We start from the raw sequence: 20,059 nt of genomic DNA, 5'->3' as shown, positions 1-20,059 counted from the left end.
GTATGTTACCTTTGTTGTTACCTGAACTAAAAATCATTATGTGATTCCTCATTTGACATACGAATGATACAACATGGCTTAATTCGCAAGAAAATATAAAAAAATGTAACCTTCCTTGCGTTTTGACAGCTGTATTACTGACTTCAGGGTCCAGATCAACAGATGATAACGTCATCTCTCAATGGAAGAAATATTAAGATGATGGCAACGTCGGTTAAAATGGGAGTATGTTGATCATCGATTACAAAGAAAAACATTGTTCCTGAAATAATTATAGTACCGGGTAGTCAGGAAGAAGCGTAATGGCCCAGGTACAAAGTCATTTCATCTGCCGTTTGACCATAGAGTGACCCATTCTCGTATCAACACCGTGATTATACATACACCAAAACAATGATTTTGAATCCTTTAGTGTGTTGTGTCGGGACTATGTAAAAGTTAAGACAAAATTGTTGTTTTCTAAAGTACGGTATTTGATTGTAGATTAATTTCGAAAACAAAGCAAATTTATTATCAGTCAAGTACATATTTAGCATAAACGTTGCGTTATAATGTTCTTTAAAGTACATAACAAAGAAAAATGCGCTCCTCCCTCACTCCCCAATCGGAAAACAGAACAAATGCTATTCGTAAACGGAACTTCTTCACAGTCCATTGCACGAAGAAATGATGATTTTCCTCTTTTCTGTAACAACGTTAGTGGGCAATTTTACGGACTGTATTTTCTCTTTTTTTTGCCTCCGCGATTGCGGATGACTATCTCAATGACGTCACTACAAAGTTAGAACTTTCCTCGCTTAGCCTAAAAGGATCCAAAAAAAATAAACGAGAAAATAATCAGAGACAATTGTGCACCTTCATCTGACGCGGTTCCTTGCAAAGCGAGCGAGGAAAACTCAGCCTGCAGATGATGTCAGACGCATAGCCAAGGAAGCCAGCACTTTGTTACAATTGTGGCAATCTGAAGTCCAGCGTTGAAGAGATAAGTCTTTGATTGGCAGGAAGTTTAACCAACAAGAGGAGAGAAGGACGACAATGTCACCCAATAAAAACGTGTAAAGGCGGAACTTCCTCAAGTAAAACTCGCGGTCGTGAAAGCTCTCATGCGCATTGAGACTTTCGCAGGTCTCGGGGTGGTGCAAGGAGAGTTTAATTGGAAAGAGGGAAAAGGGATCACTTTGTTGTTGGATTTTTAAAGCTCCGGTGGATATTATCTTATTGATTTTGGCACCAAATTTTCAAGAGTGCTGTTTATTGTTCAGGCAAGTCCTTTTTTTTTTGCTCGACTCTATTTGCTATGGAGAAAGTAGTGGTCACTAATGGTAGAGAAGAACAATCGCTGCCGTTGGTCACCGCTACCAGTATAGTATGTGGTCGGTAGCCTCGGATAGGTGGCTGGAACTTCTGATTGTGGAGCAAGGTCACGCAGGGTTAGGATTTTGGTTGTGGGGTGACTGAACGACCACGTCCTTTTAACGTACCGACGCCTGAATTCTCCAACATTTGGAGAGAGAATAACAGTTACAAACAGTGAATAGTAATGCCGAGAGCTAAAACTTATTTTCCTAACTCTTATCTTGCTGCTTAACTACTGAATACCACATCTCAGCAGGTTGTCTTCAGCGTTCAGAACAATTCAACCAACTCTTGAACTGTTACCCCTACTAGTTCACATTTAACCCGAGCCTTTTCTTCTCTCCTCATTGCTTTCGTGTCGGAAATTTTCCTCTTCCAGAACGTGAATTAGCAGCCCACACTTCTGGATGGAAGAACTGGATCATCGCCTGTAAATGCATCGAAAACGTGGGGGGGGGGGGGGCCTCTTGAATATAATTGAATGAGACCGATCTTGTCAAAATGTGTTTGCCCCCCCCCCCATTAAGGCGATACAGTATAACAAAAAATATTTCAAGCTTGTTTACTCGCTCCCTTTATTTCAGGGGAGGAACGGTCAGAATTAAGTCTGAAGTTTTGTGGTGTCTCATCTTTTCTCATTGGCTCCAGTTCGCGAGCAGGCAACTTAGAACGCCTGTTTGCTTCATTACCACCAGTGAATTCTACTGTTAAACAGTATGCTCTACCAGGCGAGATCTCCAACTTTCCAATATGATTTTAAAGTAGGAAACATGGTAGAACGACATTTCAGCCCTTTTAAAACGTGTAGCAGCGTTAGGAAATCACGCGAGCAGTCATCTAAAATCTGGTCCTTCAGTTTTTTTGCCTTTTCTCATCGTTTTAACGGGATTGTGAAGTTAATATAAGTGCTCCCTTGTTATGTACACTAGTAGATATTCTGCTTCTGTGAAATGGTCATTCACATCTTTATGCCATTACTTGCCAAATTTGGAAAATAAATCACAATAGTCGCTCCCAGGCAAATGGATTGTTCAACCAGCTAATTGCAGGCATTTTTCACACATGTAGGCAAGATAACTAACTCGCAATTTGCCATCCTCTTTGTGAATAATTTCACTTATTCCCTCCCCCCTTCACCCCGCCTCCCCATTTTGCCATTAACATTTGCATAGTTTCTGTTGCAACCACCAAACCGTGAAAGTGAATTCCACCATCTCTCAACTCTGTTGCTCCTGTTCAGGTCCCCGCCCTGCATCAGTCTTGAATTTTTATTCCAGCTCCTACTGGAACCAGCTTCCATGTACCTCTTCTGCATTTTGTCCCCATTTTATACTGTATTCATGCGCCTGCATTGTTTCTGCGGTTTAGAAAATATAAACAAAAGTAGGTATGGGAAATGTGACATAAACACCGAAAATGCTGGTAACTCAGATCAGGCAGCATTTGTGGAAAGGGAAATGCTGTCATCAATATTTCTGGTCTGCAGCCCTTCATCAGAATGTTGACTGTTCCTCTCTCAAGCTAAGTGCTGTATTTAGCTCAACACAATTCCATTGAAACACTTCTATTTAAAAAAAATCTTCACTGACCTCCTTAAGTTGATTACTTTTTAATACACCAAGGCAGCTTCTGACACTTGATACAGGGTTTTAGTTACGTTCTGGTTTTTACTGAGATAAACATTGATTTCAGGTAGCTTCAGCCTGTGTGGGAATGCTGTATGTCTGAAACTGTGCCCATATTTTATTGCCGTTTTACGGAACTAGGGGTTGTTCCCTTCATATCTTTTAATACCTATATGTAGCAAATAAATGACATTAAAATGCTTGCTGCAAGTTTTAGCATTTCTCATTGCTTTGGATTTTAATTGGTTTTTGATATTTACATGTTTTATTAATCAGATTTTTGATTTGCGTAGAGGCTGAGAGAGAGCCTGTAGTATGTTGAATTGTGGGCTGAATGAGCAGTTTTTTGGGGTACTGCAAGCCTGTGTCTTTATTGATGCTTTGCTGTATTTTTGAGTGCTCGGTGGAGGGTGCTGATGCTATTTTGCTGGTGGGGGAGGGTCGTTGCCTTGCTGCTGCTTGTGTGTGGGAGGGGGAGTTGGGGGGTCTTTGGGTTCTAATGTTTTTACTGTCATTCATCCTTTGAGATACTCCTGTTTTCGTGGATGTCTGCGAAGAAAAATAATTTCAAGATGTATGTTTTATACATTTCTCTGACATTAAATGTACCTATTGAAAGGTATCAATATACAAAATGAGCAGCAATGACTCTTGACCAAAGAACACTGCTTATCATTTCAAACCATTCCTTGCTTTCTACTCCATGGAGGGACTCTGAATCCCATTTTCAATATTTACAGTTCATAGCCGTAATCTATAAAAGTCGATGTTGCTTGTCAGAGGCATTTCTGAAGTTCAGCTAAATTGTATTCATTACAATTTCCTCATTTAGCATGGTTCCTGAAAATAAATCTGACGTTTGTTTGGAAATCTTTTCTGGTGGCTACGAATTATTCTTTCTATAGTAAGAAATTTAGTAACTATCTTAGATTTTCAATTTTGTCTTCGGCTGTTAGGTTAACTGGCCTGTAATTGACATAAGAACGTAAGCAGAATCTACGGAAGTCATTTGGCTCTCAAACTTACTCCACCATTGAATGTAATTGTTACCGATACTTTTCCTCCCTGTGACTATCCTGGACTAGTTCCATCTCCCTTAATGCCTTTAATACTTACAAAATTTTTCATCTATGTTCTGAATATTCTCAGCAGCTGAGTTTCTACAGCTACATTGGGTAGAGAATTTCAAAGTTTCTCTGCTCTGTGTGAAGAAATTTCTTGTCCTGGATGGTTGTTATCTATTTCTGACAGTCTTGGTTTAAGGTGTTTCAACCAAGGAAGACATCAACTCTTCATTTACCCTGATAAATTTTACATGGTTCAATGCTAAGATTTGGATTTTTCTAAATTCTGATGTAGGCATTCAGTCTGTCTATCTAATCTGATCTTCTGCAATTTACCTCTGCTACGAGGAATTAAACTGGTGGATTCGCACCGCATTCCTTCTACTGCAGGTATATCCTCGCTTACTGCCAGACCTATGTCAATAGTTTAACTACAATCTCATTGAGGTCCCGTATAGTTGGAGTAAGATGTCACTCTTCTGTACAAATCCCTCTGCAATGCAGGTCAAGGTCCTACTTGCCTTCCCACTTGCATGTGGTACTTTTACTGGTACTTTATAAGAGCACTTGGCCCTTTCTCATTGCCAATGTCTTGCAGTTTCTCAACATTTTTAAAATACTCTTGTTCTAATTTCTCTACTAAAATGGGAGACCTATTTTCATTTCTGTAATTTGTTCCGTCTTTGCTTGTCCTCTGCTGTTAATTTAACCTGATTTTCTCCTCCTCTCAGCATACATAGTCAAATTCCTTGTTATTGCAAGGAAGCAAACCATATAAAACCATATAACCATATAACAATTACAGCATGGAAACAGGCCATCTTGGCCCTTCTAGTCCATGCCGAACTCCTATTGTCACCTAGTTCCACAGACCTACACTCGGTTCATAACCCTCCATTCCCTTCCTGCCCATATATCTATCCAATTTAACTTTAAATGACAACATCGAACCTACCTCAATCACTTCTGCTGGAAGCTCGTTCCACACAGCCACTCAAACATATCACTTATGATCCTGATAACCAAATTATTGCCATGAATTGAGAGGACAGGCCATTTTAGTACTAATTTCTTTGAAAGCTTGAACCCAAAAGTAGCCCATTTATTCCAGTGTCTTTAAGACCACTTTTGTGGCCTTGGTATATAATGAAAGTTTTAAAGTCTGAATTTAATTTCCAGGGCTTCTGCAGCTTCCCAGAATCTGAAATGCATTCTGTCCTGTTATGGTGCACGTTCGGTTGTCTTTGTCCATCCAACCTGTGCCCATCTATCTGAGGATTCATCTGTTCAAAATTCTCTTCAGTAAATATTTTTGGATGCACTTGCTTTATATGTGACATTTTAAAATATCTTCTGCCATTTGACAATCCTCTGAGAGAATGACTAAGTTCACTCTGGTTTATTTAAACCATTCATGTGCTTTAGTGTATTTAATACATTTTGAATTTGCCTTAACACCTTCTCTCTTTAGACCATTCAGACCTTCTCTGTCTTTCCTTGCAAGTTGTTGTTTTTAAGAATAGATCTGATGATGCTCTGAACCAATCAGGGATGCAACCTGCGGTCAGTGGATGTTTCGGGTCTTTTAACATCAGATGCCCTCACCCAGGCGACGTAGCCCTGGTTGATCAAGCCATGACTGGTGCTCAGGTAGCATGTGGTGTAGATCCCCATGGACTTGCTGTCTTCATGCAGACCCACCTTGAGTGGGTCAGTGATGTTGCTGATGGTGGTCTGCCTCCTTGTACCAGCAACATCCATTGGGCTGAGGGCCCCATAAAGACTGCAGGTGAAGCCCCGGTAGCCCATTTCTGCAGGCATGCGCTTTGCCTTTCTTCCCTGCCTCTGACAGTTGCTTGTTCATATCTGGCAAGCTTCCTCTCATGGGCCCCTTCCAGATGCTCCTCCCATGGCATTGTCAGCTCCAGCAGGATGATGTATTTTGCTGCCTCTGAGACCAAGAGGATGTTTGGTCTCGAGGTGGTCTTGATCATGTACTGCAGGAACTTCAGTTTTTAATCCAAGTCAGCTTTATTCCTATCAAGAAATCAGTAGTTTAAAAAAACTTGCTATTTGGTTTGATACTTCATATCATCCAAAAATTTCAGAGGGTTCTTTATTTACTGGAATAAAGTTTTTCAGCTGCTGTATTGTTTTTGAACAGTTATTACCTGTATGCTTAAGTTGTGTGCTTGTTTTTAACCCCCAGATTGCTTTCTAATAAACTCTGCTCTCCTATTTGATGTAGTGATTTCCTTGTGTAATTGCATCCTGAATTGCAGGATATGTTTATTACATTTTAACTGTTTGAATATATTTAACTCATTTATTTGATCTTTCAAATTAACTATCTCAGGTCTTTAACCTGAAATGTTAAATCATTTTTCCTCTTTTCTCAAATGCATTCCAACCTTTTAAACTTACAAATTTTCTGTTTTTATTTTGGTTTGTGGCATCTGCAGTTTTGTTTCTCTTTGTAATTAGGTGTGATTGGTTTTGAGATTCATAAGAAAAACCAAAAGAAGAATAATGCTTGTACTTCATTCATTTTTTTGGATTTTTACTCAACATAAAAAGAGATGGCTTGTAAAAGCTTCATTTTTATCTTGTTTAAAATACACATGTGCAATGATATTGTGCATTTTTTTTCCTGCAAGCGTACATTTTGCTGTAGTCCCTACAGGTGTCAGCTAGAATTAATTGGTGCACTGAAATGTGGTCATATTTTTTCATGAGGAAAGCCTGAACCTAAGTGCATATTACAGAACCGTAGAACTGCATATGAATGGGCTGCTTCTCATGTTTTGTGGTTTCTTCTGTAAAGCCATGCAATTGTTTCCATATTTACTCTTTCTAGATATTTTGTCCTTCAAGTTTGCTCATGTTAGTTTTTAAGCTGCTACTTTGTGGGTACTCTCAGCATTTCTTCAAAGACCATATTCCAGGCTGTGTATTTTTAAAATTGTAATGCGTTTTGTTGTTCAGGTGCAATTGTTCAGAGTCTTAGTCATATAACATGGACATGGGCCTTTCAAATCAGCATGTCCATATTGACTGTTGCCCAGCGAGCTAGATACTTGTTTTGTGTTTGGTCCACAGCCTTCTGAACCTCTCATCTGAGTATTTATTGATTTTTTTTTAAACCTTAATTTGTTAACTCTGATTATCAACTATCATGGGAAATGTTTCACCTCTACAGTGTAACTACTTGTCATTGTAAGCACTTTCATCAATTGTCCTCTGTACCTCTATTCTTGGCTGTAGTTAACCCACATAGTAAGTTATTTTTCTGTGGTATCTTCTTGTCTGTTTGTGTTCTTTTTGTTAGGGTGGAACACAGTCAAACTGGTAGTTTATGAAAATACTTGGCTTTAATACTGTATGCCTTTATCCATGGACTCCATCATTTTTAGAAACAGCCCTTTGTCTCTGGTTATTTTCAGAGTTTGGTGTACCTTTCCCCCAGTGCTTACTGTTCTTGCTCCCATTAAAAATGGTGCAATTTAGTTTGTATTGTGATGTCATCTCTTATTAAAAGGTATGTTTCAGTCTTATTTGCAGCTTATCTGTTTACTCGATCCTTCCTTCCATAGTTATAGCAGTTAAAATTAAAAAGACTCCAAATTACAACTAATTATTAGGTAATGTGTTGTAGCTGCATAATGTGGGAGCTGATGGACCTGTTGTGCTTTCTGGTGGCCACATCTGCAGAAAGTATTGGCAGCTTGGGGAACTCTGGTTCAAAGTTGGTGACCTGGGATGTGATTTTCTAACACTATGATGTATCATGGAGGGTGAGAGTTACCTGGGTGTGGTGAGTCAGGGTGCAACCATGAGAATAACTACTTCAAATTTTGTCTGTGGTCATGGTTAGGAAGGTGTGCCTGAGTGATGCAGGTAGGAGGAACCAAGAGGAAGTGTTGGAGGAGCATAAGCTCTTGAGTTTGAGATAGTTGCTCCCTGTGAGGATGAGAGTGAGGGCTGTAGGAAGGATAAGCAACAGAACTGTGGCTCTATGGTTAAGGAAGCCCTTCAAGAAGAGTTGGGGGGGGGGAGAGAAGAGGAGAAAAATGTAGTTGTAATTGGGATAGCATAGTCAGGGAATAGACACAATTCTGTCCCAAGGATCGAGAGTCTTGGAGGTTGTATTGCCTCAGTTCATGTATCTCAACTGCAGAGGTATTTGGAGTGGAGGGGAAGGATCTAGTTACTGCAGTCCATGGGCATACATTCTTGACAATGGCACTGGTATTGGGGAAGGAGGGAGCCGTTCCAATGGGATGGGTTCCACCTAAACCATGTTGAGACCATGATCCCGGTGAATAACATAACCAAGATTGTGGATAAATCTTTAAACTAAATGGTGGTGATGGGGGGTGGGGTATTCTACAGTTCAGAAGCATATGGATGAAGTTAAAGGTGGGGAAAGAGGTGAAGGAGGGTAGAGAGGTTACTGAAGTCTCCAGAATAAAGAATATAACAAAGTACAGAACAGGCTGAGAATTTAACTTCAGGCAACATGAAGACAAAATTGAGAAGGGTGATGAGTGCAGAACTGAAGGTCTTGTATCTGAAAGCCCGCAGTATAAAAATAAAGGTACATGAGCTTATTGCACAGCAAGAAATTGGCACGCATGATGTGGATGTCAGTTGTGGTCGAAAGAAGATCAGAGCTGGGAGCTAAATATAAAGTATACACATTCTATGGGAAAGACAGGCAAGTGGGCAGAGGGGATGGATAGTTTTGGAAAAAACAATGATATTAAGTCCTTAAAATGATAGTGGATCAGAAAATGTTGAAACCTTGTGGATAGAGTTCAGAAGCTGCAGGGATAAAGACTCTGATTGGAGTTGCATGCAAACCACCAAATAGTAGCCAAGGTGTGGTGTGCAAATTACAACAGGGTATAGAAAAAGTATGTAAAAAGAGCAGTGCAGTGATGGCCCGGGGGATTTCAATATGCAGGTATTTTGGTTGGTACTGGATCCTAAGAGAAGGAATTTGTGGAATGCCTGAACTGGCTTTTTAGAGCAGCTTGTTGTTGAGGCAATTCTGGACTTGGTGTTGTGTAATGAAATGTATTTGACTAGGGAGCTTAAGGTAAAGGAATCCTTAGGGGCCGGCGACCTTAACATGACAGAATTCACCGTGCAATTTGACAGTGAGAAGCTAAAATCAGATGTATCAGTATCACAGTTAAGTAAAGGTAACTACAAAGGCACAAGAGGAGCTGATCAAAGTTCTTTAGAAGGGGACTTGAATAGATAGATAGATATACTTTATTGATCCTGAGGGAAATTAGGTTTCGTTACAGCCGCACCAACCAAGAATAGAGCATAAATATAGCAATACAAAAACCACAAACAATCAAACCACAAAATGCAAATTATGCCACATGGAAAAAAGTCCAGGACCAGTCTATTGGCTCAGGGTGTCTGACCCTCCATGGGAGGAGCTGCAAGTTTGATGGCCACAGGCAGGAACAACCTCCCAGTGTTGTATCTCGGTGAAATGTGGCTGAAGTCCAACAGTAAAAAGTTCAATATCCGGTCTACAAACACGTTCCTCGACCCGACCCGTAATATGACCCGGATTGCACCATCTGTTGTTAACCAGAACAGTAAGCACCCAACTCCTTTATGCTTACCGCTCTCAGTGCACTTCCAGTTAGCCGGAACGGTCTGGAAGCCGTCTATGGAGAAGTTTTGATCGGGTATGTCCTCGTGCAGCCCTGTTCCGGTGAAACACTTAACATTGCACTCCCGAAATGTTCTCTGACGCCTGGCTAGCGCCGTGAACTCGTCCATTTTATTATCCGCCGAACTCCTCTCTGTTGTCTCGACCCAGTCTTCTTTCCTTGACTTTGTGATCCCCCTCTGCATCCTCTTGTGTGTTATCCTCCAGATTTCAGCAAGGGTGTCCACCGCTCTGCTCGCTAAACCGGCCGGCATTAGCGCAAGCAGCTGGTCCCTGGAATGAACAATGCGACCATGCTTCTGTCCCACGTGTCGGGATGTAACTATTTCCAGTGCTAAAAACCCAAATAAAACACTCTACCAGCATGTTAGAGAGGGTGCAGCTTCGACGTGTTACCGTGGGGAAAAAAAAACAAAAAATAACTTAAGTTAAAAAGTAAGAAGAAAAAAGGTAAAAGTAAGTAACAGGGAGGACGTTAGAGCAACAATGGCTAGAGTTTCTGGGAGTAATTCCAACATTGCAGGATCTCAGAGAGAAGAAATATTCTAAAGAAAGGATGAGGCAATGGTGGCAGACAAGGGAAGTTCGAGAAAACACAAAAATGAAAGCCAGGGCATACAGTATAGCCAAAAAAAAAGTGGATAGCTGGATGATTGGGAAGCTTTTTTTTAAAAAAAAGCACAGAAGGCAACTTAAAACAATATGGAAAAGAAAGATGAAATACAAAGTTAAGCTAACCAATAGTATACAAAGAATAAAAGAGGGGTAAGAGTGGATATTGGACTGCTGGGAAATGATGCTGGAGAGAGAGAAATGGGGAACTAAGAAATGGCAGATGAACTCTAGTATTTTGTCAGTCTTCATTGTGGAAGAAGCTGGCAGTATGCCAGAAGTTCAAGTGTCAGGGACAGAAATGAATGTAGTCACCATTGTTGAGGGGAAGATATTTGGGAAGCTGAAAGGTCTGAAGGTAGATAAATCACCTGAACGAGATGAACTGCACTCCTAAGTTTCTGAAGGAGGTAGTTTAAGGGATTGTGGAGACATTAGTAGTGATATTACAGAAATCACTAGATTCTAGAATGGTTCCAGAGGACTGGAAAATGGCAAATGTCGCTCCACTCTTTAAGAAGTGAGGGCAGCAAAAGACATGAAATTGTAGGCCAGTTAGCTTGACTTCAGTGGTTGGCAACATGTTGGAGCCCACTATTAAGGATGACGTTTTGGGGTACACGATAAAATAGGCCAAAGTCAGTATGGTTTTCTTTAAGGGGAAATCTTGCCTGACAAATCTGTTGGAATTCTTTGAGGAAATAACAGGTAGGATAGATAAAGGAGACTCGGTGGATGTTGTTTATGTGGAATTTCAGAAGGTCTTTGACAAGGTATCGCACATGGGGTTGCTAAACAAGATGAGATTTTTGGTACTGCAGGAATGATACTAGCATGGATAGAAGATTGGTTGACTGGCAGAAGGCAAAGTATAGCAATACAGACTTTTTTTTCCTGGTAGGCTCCCAGTGATTGATATTCTGCAGTGGTCAGTGTTGGGTTTGCTACTTTTCACTTCCTCTGTCAATGATCTGGATGATGGAATTGATAGCTTTGTGGCCAAGTTTGTGAATGATACAAGGATAGGTGGAGGGGCAGATGATGTTGGGAAAGCAGGGAGCTTGCAGAGAGGGTCTGGAGGAGGTTTACAAGAATGATTCCTGGAATGAGATGGTTAATGTATGAAGAGTGTTTAATTGCTCCACACCTGTTCTCGCTGGAGTTTGAAAAGACGGGGTGGGGGGTGGAGGCTCATTAAAACCTATGGTATATTGAAAGGCCTGGATAAAGTGGACACATGAAGGATGTTTCCAACAGTGGGAGGGTTTATCACCATGGGCACAGTCTCAGAATAGAAGGATGTCCCTTTACAACCGAGATGAGGACTTTTACCAGAGGGTGGCAAATCTATGGAATTCATTGCCGCAGATGGCTGTGGAGGCTAAGTCATTGTGTATATTTAAAGTGGAGGTTGATAGGTTCTTGATTAGTAAGGATGTCAAATTATGGGGAGAAAGCAGGAGGATGGCATTGAGAAGAAAATAAACAAGTCATGATCAAATGGAGGAGCAGACTTGATAAGTCGAATGGTCTAATTCTGCTCCTTTTTCTTACGGTCTTAGCAGATTTTCTGGTAGGTTATGACTTATTATTTGCTCCAATGCTCTGTACATAACACATTAATTTGAAAATCATATCCTGATCAATAAGTTGAAAAAAGCATCAATTCACAATCGGGTTTAATTTCACTGGCATATGTCGTGAAACTTGTTAACTTTCTGGCTTGGAACTTTCTATCTTGGAACGTTCTGTGGCAGATGGAACCGCTCCACATTTCTTTTCTATACAGAGCAGTGTACGATCTGCTCCCAACACCTGCCAACCTCGGCACCTGGTATGAAGATGAGACGGACAGGTGTGCTGCTTGTGGTGAGAAGGGAACACTTCAACATATTTTGAGTGCATGCAGAGTCAATCTTTCCAGCAGCATGTACACTTGGAGACATAACAACATTCTCAAAGTTGTAACAGAAACAGTTGAGCAGAGAGTACTGCAGCTCAACTTATCTCATGCCTCATGTTGCACAGGACATCGCATATTGTTTGTGAAAGAAGGCTCCAAGTCAAGGGTGTACAGCGCAGGCTCACAATCAAGCATACTTTCTTCAGCCAATGATTGGTGTGTCAAGGCCGACCTGGACGGGAAAGGCAGTTTCCTGGAGCAAACTTTCACCACATTGCATCCAGATATAATCGTATGGTCTGACACCAGTATAGATGTGGTTATTGGTGAACTCACTGTCCCCTGGGAAGACAACATCGATGAAGCCCGTGAGTGCAAGTTAACCAAGTATGCAGAATTAAGATCAGAGTGCAGAGACAGAGGGTGGAAGGTCTCATGCTATCTATTCGAAGTAGGCTGCCGTGGGTTTATTGCGTTCACTTTCCAAAAGTGGCTGCATGACCTTGGCTTCACTAGAAGGGAGATCAAGTCAACCAGCAGGGCTGTAGCTGAGGCAGCAGAGAAAGGATCAGCATGGGTGTGGACCAAGTATGTCCAGAGGGGCAGATAGTCAGATAGTGTATACATATCTTGCAAACCCTTCAGTAGTTGCATAGACACCTGAAGAGCAGACTATCTGTTGGATGGAAGTGACTGATAGAGGCAGATGCCAAGTTTTTAAGCTCACCAGTGGGAGGTGGTGCTTTAGCACTGCTGGCCCACCACCTTGAGGGAGTCTTGATCATAAGTGGGCTGAAACTCCTGAAGGCAGGTGGCAGATCAACTGATGATCCCACTGGTGATAGCACAGGACAGTGAACATCTTAGTCCATGTGTTTTTTTAGCTCAGTGGTACAATACAGTACATGATAAATATGGAAAAATCAGACTTCCAGTAAGTGTATATATGTATATTAAATTAAGTAGTGCAAAAACAGAAATTAAAATAAGTAGTGAGGTAGTGTTCATAGGTTCAATGCCCATTTAGAAATTGGGTGGCAGAGGGGAAGAAGCTGTTCCTGAATCACTGAGTGTGTGCCTTCAGGCTTCTGTACCTCCTTCCTGATGATAGCTATGAGAACTCTGGTGGAACTTATTCATACTGCCCTTGATCTGAAGAATAACTACTACTGCACTGTTTGCTTTCCATCTGGGTTGACTGCACTTAATCACAAAATTGCTAGTTTAAGAGTTGAGAGTCGAGAATTTTTTGACCAGTAGCTGCCTAAATCTAGGCTTGCTTTGAGCTTACTCCCTCCAGAGCCCTCAGCAAAATTATGCACAAGGTAAGCCTTTCTGGGAATGTACTGTTACAACAGAAATGACAGAAACAATAATAGGTGCCTCACTAATCTGTGCCCATAATTAGCCAGGTTAATATCAAAACTGTACATTTCTTATCATTTCAGTTGTTTAAAATATCAAGTCAAGTCACTTTTTAATCGTCATTTCGACCATAACTGCTGGTACAGTACACGGTAAAAATGAGACAATGTTTTTCAGGACCATGGTGCTACATGAAGCAATACAAAAACTACACTGAGCTACGTAAAACATCACAAAAACTACACTAGACTACAGACCTACCCAGGACTGCATAAAGTGCACAAAACAGTGCAGGCATTACAATAAATAATAAACAAGACAATAGGCACAGTAGAGGGCAGTAGGTTGGTGTCAGTCCAGGTTCTGGGTATTGAGGAGTCTGATGGCTTGGGGGAAGAAACTGTTACATAGTCTGGTCATGAGAGCCCGAATGCTTCGGTGCCTTTTGCCAGATGGCAGGAGGGAGAAGAGTTTGTATGAGGGGTGTGTGGAGTCCTTCATAATGCTGTTTGCTTTACGGATGCAGCGTGTAGTGTAAATATCTGTAATGGCGGGAAGAGAGACCACGATGATCTTCTCAGCTGACCTCACTATCCGCTGCAGGGTCCTGTGATCTGAGATGGTGCAATTTCCAAACCAGGCAGTGATGCAGCTGCTCAGGATGATCTCAATACAACTTCTGCAGAATGTGAGGATGGGGGTTGGGGGATGGACTTTTCTCAGCCTTCGCAGAAAGTAGAGATGCTGCTGGGCTTTCTTTGCTATGGAGCTGGTGTTGAGGGACCAGGTGAGATTCTCCGCCAGGTGAACACCAAGAAATTTGGTGCTCTTAATGATCTCTACGGAGGAGCTGTCAATGTTCAGCGGAGAGTGTTTGTTCCGTATCCTCCTGAAGTCAACAACCATCTCTTTTGTTTTGTTCACATTCAGAGACAGGTTGTTGGCTCTGCACCAGTCCGTTAGCCGCTGCATCTCCTCTCTGTGTGCTGACTCATCGTTCTTGCTGATGAGACCCACCACGGTCGTGTCATCGGCGAACTTGATGGTGTGGTTCGAGCTGTGTGTTGCTGCACAGTTGTGGGTGAGCAGAGTGAACAGCAGTGGACTGAGCACACAGCCCTGGGTGGCCCCCGTGCTCAGTGTGATGGTGTTGGAGATATAATAATTATTAAGGATTAAATTAATAAATCTAATAAAAGGATTAAATACAATATAATTAAGGATTTAAATAATGAGATGATTATGCTGTTTGAAATGGATGCTAATTTCTTGATGATTTGGTAAATTTTCCCCCCTCCCCCCACATATTACAATGGTGTCTGTAGAAATATGTCCTGGAAGATTGGCTGTTATTTTTCCTGCATAGCAACTGTAGGTAGATTTCAACTTGCTTCATCAGCTGTTAAATGATTTGGGATCAGTTGTCAAATGCTTTAGACCTAAAAAGACATGCCTGAATGACTGGCATCCTGTCACACTCACCTCGATAATAAGTATATATGTGTGTGTGTGTGTATGTGTGTATATGTATATAAAATATTATATATACGCACACCCACACCGCCCCCTACCTTATCTGGGAATACTGTCCTTGGGCTACAGTTCAGCATTCAACATCATAATTCCCTCCCGGCTCGACAAGAAACTCAGAAACTTCGGCCCTCACACTGCTTTGTGTAGCTGAAGCCTGGACTTCCTGTCAGAACCCCAGCAGGTGGTAAGAGTGGGCTCCCTCACCTCTGCCCCTCTGACCCTCAACACAAGTGTCCCTCAGGGCTGTGTACTAAGCCTCCTCCCTTACTCTCTATATACCCATGACTGTGCCTCCACCCACAGCTCCAATCTGCTAATTAAATTTGCTGATGAAACTGGCCTAATCTCAAATAATAATGAGGGAGCCTGCAGAGAAGAAGTCATCACCCTGACACAATGGGTCAAGAAAACAATCCCTCCCTCAATGTCGCAAAACAAAGGAGCTGGTTGACTACAGGAGGAATGGAGACAGGCTAGTCACTCCTGATATCAATGTGTCTGGGGATGAGAGGGTGAAGAGCTTTAAGTTCCTCAGCATAAACATAGAGGATCTCATGTGGTTTGTGCATACTGGCTGTGTGGTTAAAAAAGGCCCAACAGTGTCTCTTTCACCTCAGACAGTTGAAGAAGTTTGGTGTGGGCCCTGAAATTTTAAGAACTTTCTATAAGGGCAGAATTGAGAGCACCTTGACTGGCTGCATCACTGCCTGGTATGGGAACTGTATTTCCCTCAAGTCGCAGGACTCTGCAGAGAGTGGAGTGGGCAGCCCAGCACATCTGTAGATGTGAACTTCCAACTATTCAGGACATTTACAGAGACATATGTAAAAAAGAACCTGGACGATCACTGGGGACCCGAGACATCGCAACCACAAACTGTTCCAGCTGCTACCATCCGGGAAACGGTACCGCAGCATAAAAGCCAGGACCAACAGGCTCTGGGACAGCTTCTCCCACCAGGCCATTGGACTGCTTAACTCATGCTAACACAACTGTTTTTTATGTTGTATTGACTGTCCTATTGTATATTACTATAAATTGCACATTGCACATTTAGACGGAGAGGTAACGTAAAGATTTTTACTCGTGTATATGAAGGATTTGAGTAATAAAGTCAATTCAATTCAAAATTCATTTTGGAAGGCTTTGTGCTTATTGGTTGCGTTGTCTTATGTATTGCTGATTGCTGGAAGGGGCACTTTGGAAGGGGAAGGGACTCTTAAAGTGAAATTCTGTCCTTGACAAGTGACCTTGATTTAAAGTCCAATGAGATTAGAAAGACCATATTAGCAAAAAAAAATAATGGCAATCTCTGGAGAAGGTTTCTGCTGCAGTTCTCAAACTCAGCATGAGTTTACAGCTTCCTCTCTCATCATCTGTCGAGAATACGCTGGCGAAACCTGCAATTTGGGCTGTCTTCAAAATTCTGATTGTAGTAATCAGTGAAGGATGCCTTTGTGCACAACAAGGAATACCATTGCAAGGATCTTTATCACCAGCCTTCAAGTAGGCCAGAAAAACAGCTTCTAGAACTTCTTTGCAGATTCAGGTGATCCAAAGGAGGGACATATGATCAAGTTGAATTTAAATATATACATTGCCCTTTTGACTTTACAAAACCCTTCAACTTTATTAAGCAAGATTCATTGGTGACGAGATTTATCTTGAGTTTGACCTCTCAGAAACAGTATCCAGACATCCCACCCTGCAAAAACTCATTTCAGGGAGGTAGCACCCCCACCACCTGCAACCCCATATCACCACCCCCCCACCCCCTCGACCTCCAAGGGTGTATGTAATACTTTGTTTAGTGATTTTGTCTAATCTGTAAACCAAGTTGGGTATATGCAGAAAATGTGACATTAGAATATGTACATATTATATTATCACGTTTATTCTATTACAACTTTAAGCAAGTCTACAGGGAGTTTGGCCTCATCATGTAGGACGTCAGTAGCGTAGCTCCTTAGCAGCGAGCCAGCTAGTTTAAATAACGTTAGCTATGCTAATGAACAAATGACACCTGTTAAACTCACCTCAACATGTCTTTTACATTTTAACCCACCATGGGCAATAGAAAAGTCACTGTTGTAAACAGTGCAGTGAGCAACACTCATTATTTTTGAGGTCAACTGTAAAGCTCGCCCACAGAGGAAACTGATAGGTCTACTTAGCAGGGGTCCGCAATCATTTTTGCACCGCAGACCGGATTAATATTGACAATATTCTTGCGGACCAGGGGCGAGGGTGTTAATCACAACCGGAATATAGGTGGTAAGTCAATTGCATCATAACATTTTAAGTAATGTTTGGATATTAAACACACAGCGCATAGTTTCCTCGTATGAACATATAAAATCATTGCAACACACCAATATCGCTGAATTAGTGGGAGCCCTGGGCTTGTTTTCCGGCAACAAGACGGTCCTATCGAGGGGTGATGGGAGACAGTGATACTCGAAGGGGGTTCCTTATGTCCAGTCTATTCCTCAATTTAGTTTTTTCTGCAATGAATGCAATGAACTCCACTTCACAGAGATATGTTGGAAATGGAAGCAACGTTTTCAGTGCTTTCGTGGCTATCTCAGGATATTCAGCCTTGACTTTGATCCAGAATGCCGGCAGAGATGTTATGTCAAACATGCTTTTCAGCCCGCCGTCATTTGCAAGCTCGAGGAGTTGATCTTTTTCCCGCGCTGACATGGATGATTCACCGGGGACATTCACAGATGAGTCACGGACCCATTCCTTTGCACGTCTTAGGTCACTGATGACCTCGCGTGGGTTCAAATTCAACAGTGCGTGACAGGGAATGAGGAAAGGTGCAGCTGCCTCATATTGTTTCCTCGTGGCCCAGTGGTTGGGGACCATGCTTAGCACGAAGAGAGACCAATCAGGATGCTCGCTCTCGCTCTCCCTCTCCCTCTCAAAAAAAATCTATTTCCGGGATATTGTATATAATTTCCGGGCGTCAGAGAGCCACTATCGATATGCGGGAGACTCCCGGAACTTCCAGGAGAGGTGGGATGTCTGAGTATCTCTGTTCTATCTTTGCTATTTTAAGAAAGTTCACTATAGACCCAATTGTTATGCAGACGAAGGTCAAGCAACGCAGACTCATTGTTCCAATCTGTGTATCACTGTTCTGGCAGTGAATTTGTACCTCACACCCGTGAAGTTCCTCACTGAAGCAAAGCAAATTTACAAATTGCATGGGAAACTTCAACTTGTTTTGCTTCCACTCAGAAGCAAGGTCACTTCATAGTTGATTATTGAGCTACAAGTATGCAGATGGTATTTTTGTCTAGGCCTACTTAGAAGCTAGTCTCCAAGTCTGGAGGAACATTGTTTTGTTTAGTGTATGTTCAATAAATTTGAAATTGAAGTGGAAGTCTGATTTGTTCACTGACATGCACCTGAGAATGGGCCTGGTCTTGTATCTATAAATATGGATACCAAAGCCTTCCGTCACTAGTTTCCCAAAGTTTAGTATCACACTAACAACATGTCCATCAAGGCAGGGGGATGGGAACCAGGATGATAGAGGTGAGGACGAGCCAGCAGGTTTAAAAGTAGACCATGTAATATGAATGTAAGGAAGGACAAGCCAATGATTGGGTACAAATGCAGACAGAGCAAATAGTTAAATTGTACCATAGAGGCAAAATACAAAAGGGTGAAAATGCAGGACTGAAGGTGCTGAATTTAAATGTGCGTATCATTTGAAATAAGGAGGGCAAACTTGTGCAGTTAAAGATAGGTCGGTATGATATTGTGGGCATCACTGAGTTGTGGCTGAAAGGAGGCCATAGTTGGGAGTTTAACATCAAAACATATACTTGGTGATGAAAGCTGCTTTTGACTTTATTAGAAATTGGAAACAGTTTTAAAAAAAACAAATGCTTGAGGTTCACCTTGACTCATTCCTAGTTATAGCAGGTTTATACAAGGAGAAATTGAATTTTTGAGTTCTGAAGAATAAGTGGTAACCATATTGAAATATATTGCATGTAAGCAAATGATGTCTCTTGGCTGAGTTTTGTTTGCGTTCAGAGTTCAAGTAAAATTTACTATCAGAGTACATAGATGTCACCACATACAACTCTAAAGGTTCTTTTCCTGCAGGCATAGAGTCTCAACTGAATAGGTAGATTTTGTTTCATTCAGAAGGTGGCGAATATTACTTCAGGGTATGGAGACTTGTAAATTGCATTAAAGAATGGTGGGGGAGAAATTGAGGCTCATCTGGATAGGGCAAAAAATGGTGTTGAGGAAGAACGCTGTCGTTGATCTTGCTAAGAAGGGGTTGAATGGCTCCTTCTGCTCCTGTCACTTGCCTTCCTACATTCTTTTGGCTTGTGTAAAATGTCTTGCACAGCTGCCTCTCCATGGATATGTAGAAACTGGCTGCCAGTGTTATTCCCAGTTTAGTTTTGATGCTATGTTGTGTTAGACTAAAGCAGTAGGCCTGTACTTCAAGAAGATTATGCTGTTCCTGTCGGTTGGTATCTTGAAAAGAAACCTTTGTGATCATTAACTTGTAAGGGGGTTTCGACTTTTATGTTACTGCGGAGGCTAATTAAAATGGCGTCTTTGTTATGTTAATCTGGGGAATGCGGCTTTGTTGTGTTAAACGCTGAGAAAGTTTGCGCTAGCAGTTTGTTTTCGCTTTAGAGTGTGATAAGAGAGTGCTATTAACCAATTGGGATAGTTGTTATGGTTTTGGTGTATTTGAAGATACTGTATGCGCGGGGTTTTGGGGCAGAAGGCAGGAGAGCGAGACAGAGGATGGACCAGGTGCTGTGAGTCCGCTAATGGGGTTGGACCCCGAGCGGGACGTTCGGCGAGGAGACAGAGACGGACTCGTGTGGAGCGTCTGGTCGACCACTGTTGTTGGTCCCAG

General features: G+C 41.7%; 1 protein-coding gene across 1 annotated transcript in view; it reads left to right on the top strand.

Moving 5' to 3' along the window:
* The first annotated feature begins 1,089 nt into the window (after nucleotides 1-1,089).
* Nucleotides 1,090-20,059, top strand: part of LOC134345407 (SH2/SH3 adapter protein NCK1-like) — a 228,892-nt gene continuing 209,922 nt past the window's right edge. Inside the window, exon 1 of the mRNA XM_063046026.1 lies at nucleotides 1,090-1,262. The gene's annotated coding sequence lies outside the window, so the exon portion shown is untranslated. The remainder of the gene's footprint in view (nucleotides 1,263-20,059) is intronic.

The sequence above is a fragment of the Mobula hypostoma genome, chromosome 4, assembly GCF_963921235.1.
Source record: "Mobula hypostoma chromosome 4, sMobHyp1.1, whole genome shotgun sequence".
In the NCBI taxonomy this organism is placed as follows: domain Eukaryota; kingdom Metazoa; phylum Chordata; class Chondrichthyes; order Myliobatiformes; family Myliobatidae; genus Mobula; species Mobula hypostoma.
This window is presented reverse-complemented; position numbering and strand designations above follow the sequence as displayed.